This window comes from Syzygium oleosum, unplaced genomic scaffold (assembly GCF_021117445.2).
Source record: "Syzygium oleosum isolate NSW1041296 unplaced genomic scaffold, Sole_v2.1 Sole_v2.29, whole genome shotgun sequence".
Classification (NCBI taxonomy): domain Eukaryota; kingdom Viridiplantae; phylum Streptophyta; class Magnoliopsida; order Myrtales; family Myrtaceae; genus Syzygium; species Syzygium oleosum.
This window is the reverse complement of record NW_026607513.1, coordinates 4558769-4563946: the sequence shown is the minus strand read 5'-3', so window position 1 is coordinate 4563946 and position 5178 is coordinate 4558769. Positions and strand designations below refer to the sequence as shown.

The 5178-nt window shown below is 36.9% G+C and overlaps 1 long non-coding RNA gene across 2 annotated transcripts; it reads left to right on the top strand.

Moving 5' to 3' along the window:
• The first annotated feature begins 1594 nt into the window (after positions 1–1594).
• LOC115665110 (uncharacterized) lies at positions 1595–4058 on the top strand. Of its 2 annotated transcripts, XR_004003676.2 has the most exons (6): positions 1595–1693; positions 1814–1953; positions 3066–3102; positions 3192–3283; positions 3370–3631; positions 3756–4058. It is a non-coding gene; the product is annotated as an uncharacterized LOC115665110 (long non-coding RNA). The 2 variants fall into 2 exon arrangements; XR_008814707.1 differs by having other exon boundaries at positions 3370–4058.
• Positions 4059–5178: the final 1120 nt, after the last annotated feature.

Sequence of the window (5178 nt, the reverse complement as noted above, 5' to 3'; positions counted from 1 at the left end):
GATTGCACAAAAATTGGCCAATCTGATCCTCATGCCTAGGATACGATTCGTCAATCTATTTCCAAAACTAGATGGATATTGATAATATCTCATGTGATTTGATGTTGTTTTTGATGTGGATATGATTTCTTTCTATCTATGTTTGATTTGAATTGATTTTGATTCTTTGTTACCAAAAAAAAAATCCAAACAAGATTAGATAGGATCAAGGTATATTTTTTTAGATAGATTGCATGCTAGCACTACAAAAAAACAAGGATTTAGCCACGGAAAATTAGCGATGAAAGCAAATTCGTCACTAATTTGCGACGGAAATAACGATGAAAGAAAATTCGTTGCTAATTTGCGACAAAAACAACAATGAAAATAACTTTCGTATCACATTTGTCGCAAAATTCGTCGCAAAATAACTTTCGCGGCATGTTCGTCGCGACAATTTTTATAGTTCGTTGCTAAGTTTTCGTCTCTAATTATAATTAGAGACAAACTTTAATCGTCGCTAATTTAGCGACGTACTTTATTTGTCGCAAACAGTAATCATCGCAAAAAATTCGTTGCTAACTTTGCGACGAAAACATATTCGTGGCTAATTGGTGACAAATAGTATTCATCTCAAAATTAGCCACAATATTTGCAGTATTTTCTTCTGATGGATTGTTTATATGGTGGGTCATCGCTAATTTTGTCGCTGAATGGCGACAAACAAAATTCGTCGCAAAATTAGCGACGACTTTTGCGACATTTTAATTTGCTGAATTGTTAATATAAAAGGTCGTCGCTAATTGGTGACAAACATAATTCGGTGCAAAATTAGTGACGACATTGGCGACATTTTTTATTTGCCAAATTTTTAATATAATAGGTTGTCCCTAATTTCATCGCTACTTGGCGTCGTCGCTAATTTCGTTGCAAAATTACATTACAAAAAAACGATTTAGCCACGGAAAATTAGTGATGAAAGCAAATTCATCGCTAATTTGCAACAGAAATAGCGCTGAAAAATAATTCTTCGCAAAAATTTTTATTTGCTGAATTGTTAATATAAAAGGTTGTCGCTAATTTCGTTGTTGATTGGCGACAAACATAATTCGTCGCAAAATTAGCAACGACATTAGCGACAATTTTTATTTGCCGAATTTTTAATATAATAGGTCGTTGCTACTTATTTGCTAATTTCGTTGCAAAATTACACTACCAAAAAAAAAGGATTTAGCCATGAAAAATTGGTGATGAAAGCAAATTCGTTGCTAATTTGTGATGGAATAACGATGAAAAAGAATTCGTCTCAAAATTAATGACGAATTATGTTCGTCGCAAAATCTTTTATTTGTTGAATTGTTAATATAAAAGGTCGTGGTTAATTTCATCGCTAATTGGCGACAAACTGTATTCATCGCTAATTAGTGACGATATTTGCCACATTTTGCATTTGATCGTCGCTAATTAGAGACAAACAAAGATAAACACCTCAGCAGACTAGGCGTAAAAGGGAAATGGTGTCGTCTTCATTTGGGGGTAGAATTAGGATTAGGGCTCAGCAGACTAGGCGTAAAAGGGAAATGGTGTCGTCTTCATTTGGGGTTAGAATTAGGATTAGGGCTCTCTCTCTCTCTCTCTCTTCTTGAACAGAGCGCAAAAAATTAGGGCTTTAGGTTCTTCGACGGCTTTCGACGAGTCGGCGACCGGTGGCGAGGTGTGAATGTTGCTTCTGATTCGACATTCTTCAGCGCTTGTGTCGCGTGGAATTTCGAATTCCCGAGTTGGGTGAACGAAATTCGTGTTCTGATTGGTCGCTCTGATGTCTTCGTCGCAGGGATTGATTCCGTGCAACAGCGGTTTTTCTTGGAGAGAGGAACCCCTTCGGCGGACGCTGAGAAGATCGTGGAGAAGAAGAGGAATCTCAAGCCCGAGGACCCATACGAGGAGGATCGTCGTCCAAGAGTTTTAAAGGAAGTACGTTCGCGTGACTCAAAGAAATGAGATTCTTTTATCTCTGAATTTTTTACACTTTTGGTCTCGGGCAAGCGCTGTTTTTAGATGGGTAGGGCGGAGATTGTTCGGTTTCGGATTCTGTGGGATGTTTGCTACTACTTCTTTTATTTTCTTTTTAGCTGAGATTTCTTGATAAATGTCACTAGATCTCGTTCCTTCTTGGAGAATTAGTATAATATTCAAATGTCATTCTGTAAGCTGACTCATTTTCCAACCGATATTAGGGCAACTCGCCCCCTTAATCGAGTTGGTTCTTCTTCATAAGCATGATTAGCTTTCAATTTGCGGCGAATTGGATTCAACTTATCTCGGGTTGAATGTATTGCTCGTGGTTCCATTTTGATATTGGATTGGGTCTGAGATGTCAACATGGCTTTGAGTTCTCTAGCTGGGCTACTTCTGTTTCTTCAAAATCTATTTCTCTTACTGGATTTTGTCCTCCTGAAACTTTTTTAGCCAAGTACCTAATTAAGTGAAATAGCTCAAGGTGGAGACATGTTTCATTAACAGATTTTTAGTCCAGTTTAAATATTGTGTGAAAGATGCATGCTGTGTTTCACATGGAACTGCTTTCTAATATTTCATTAACAGATTTTGGAACAAAGGGTTCTATTTTTTTATTGCCAAATATACTCCCTTTTATTTATATCCAGGTTTGAAAATTGAAACCAACAAAAAATAGACAAGTATATCATGTCATGTAATATGCTCCCCTTTATTTTTCGTGGAATCTGATGTGGACAAGATTTTAATAGGTTCCTTTGATGCCAGATATTGCTATTTATCAGAGGTGATAGCAAGTTTGTTTCATTTTCTCAAGTTTGTCTCTTGCTCTCTAAAACAAAATGGTAAGCTTCATGATGTACGTCATTATGTGTTCCTAATACATGTTCATATTTTTTAAGATATTTGTCTAACATTCCTACTTGTCAGTATAAACGTGAAGGTCACATGCATGGTGCAATTTCACAAAGAAGACCAGCCCTTTCCCCTTCCCCTTCCCCTTCCTATTGAGTTCATTTTTTAGGGTCATAACCCTTTTCGACAACTGATTTTGCAATTTGGCTGTGTAGGATTCCCTTGGAGGAAATAGCAAAACATTGATGATAGGTATGCTACTGAATTTGGCTTAGACTAGGATTTTGATCCTAACCTTTTTAATCCTCATCCTGACGACATTTCACTGCTTATATATGTAGCTTGTGTGAGTCCTGCCGAAACAAATGCTGAGGAGACATTGAACACCCTTAAGTATGCAAATCGTGCTCGCAACATTCAAAACAAATCCGCGGTATGTCTTCATGGCCCTAACATGTTTTATTTATATCATCATGCACTTTCTTTTTGGTGATACTTATCTTCCTTATTTGGTTCGAGATCAATCGTGATCCGATGGCAGCTCAAATGCAAAGGATACGAAGCCAAGTAAAGCAGTTGCAAGCGGAGCTTCTACTATATCCTAGCGGACCATATGAAGAACTTCAAGTAGAAGACTATATTTAAGTTCTCTCACAGTCCTTACAATCTGGTTTAGGTTTTGACTTGAAATTGCTTTTACGGATCCTCAAGCATAAAGTTTCTTTGCTTGAAGCAAGCAATGTGGAGTTACAAAGGGAGTTGCAAGAGCGTCATATCACTTGTGAGCATTTGATGTAGCGTGTTGTTGATGCACGGGTACATCTAACTGGTTTTCCTACGCCAGAGCATTTATTGCAGAGTTTTTGCATATGAATCTTCTGATTCATGCTCCTTGGATGTGGTAGGTCAAAAAAGACAAATTGATTATGAAAATTGAATCAGCTCGAAGTGGCAAATCGTGGGATGAAATTGATTGTTAACTGACTTGGGGAATTGGATTCAGAGCACATCCGAGGAGATGGTTAGGAGAAAGTCATTAGAATGCTCCTCTGCTATAATCCACTCTAGCTTAGGATAGGGATACGTTATTCATTGTTATGCTAAGTCTGATCAAGATATTTCATTGTTGAAACTGGTCATCGAAATGTTTTCTGGATGATGGAAATGAGGGTGAAGGGACCCTATTTATACAAGAACTCTTCTGATTATAGCCATAGATCTACTGTACGATATAACGATGGAGATTAATAACACGTGGATATTTCCTAAATTGCTATCGGGAATACTCTAGAATACCTATTTAAAAAATGTGCCATTTTTTTGCAAATTGAGTCTAAATGCCAAGCACATGACTTTCACTTGGATAAGGGCCGAAGGCCCATTTAGCTGCCATGTGAATAGCTTTCAACCCCCTAACTTTCAATCCAAAATAGAGATAATGACAAAAACAGTCCCTGAACTTTAGCTCAATATGCAATTTGGTCCCTAAACTTTTAATTTGTTCAATATAGTTCTTGAACTTTAGCCTAATGTACAATATGATCTCTGAACTTTTAATTTATTCAATGCGATCCTTAGACTTTTGGTACATGTTCAATATTATCCTTGAACTATATGAAAATATTCAATATAGTACCTAAACTTGTCTTAATGGAAGGACTACAAAGAATATTTTCATATAGTTTATGGACTGAATTGAACATATACCAAAATTTTATGGATGACATTGAACAAATTTAAAGTTTAGAGATCAAATTGCACATTAAATTAAAGTTCATGGACTATATTGAACAAATTAAAAGTTCAAGGGCTATATTGCACATTGGGCCAAACTTCAAGGATCATTTGTCATTTTCCCTCCAAAAAGAAATACTATCCAAGAAGAATGTTCCTTGAGGGCCTGAGCAATGAGCACTTGTCTCCCTCTCTCTCAAGTGATTTGGGTCTTCCCTGAAGACGTGTTGGTCAAATCCCGTTGCTTCGTAGCATGCTAATGTTCGCTATATCTAGATTTCAACTGTTATATTGATGTGGAGCCAAAAACTTTCAGATTAACCACACTTCCATAATTTATCCTCCTAGAGCGTTTAGATATCTGGTGGCCTAGATCAAACGCTGTCTCAGATGCTTCTAAGATAGATTTTGGAACTTCCTTTCCATGTACAGCTGTGACATATATGTCTTCGTTGCAATAGTTCAATCTCTGCATCAATTAGAAGCTTGCTTTTTCTCCAACGCATTCCCCACAGACCTAGGATAGAAATAGATTCCTTAAACAATAGACACGACCAAGATGAGATTTCCTACTGCAGTTTCATTGCAAATGAA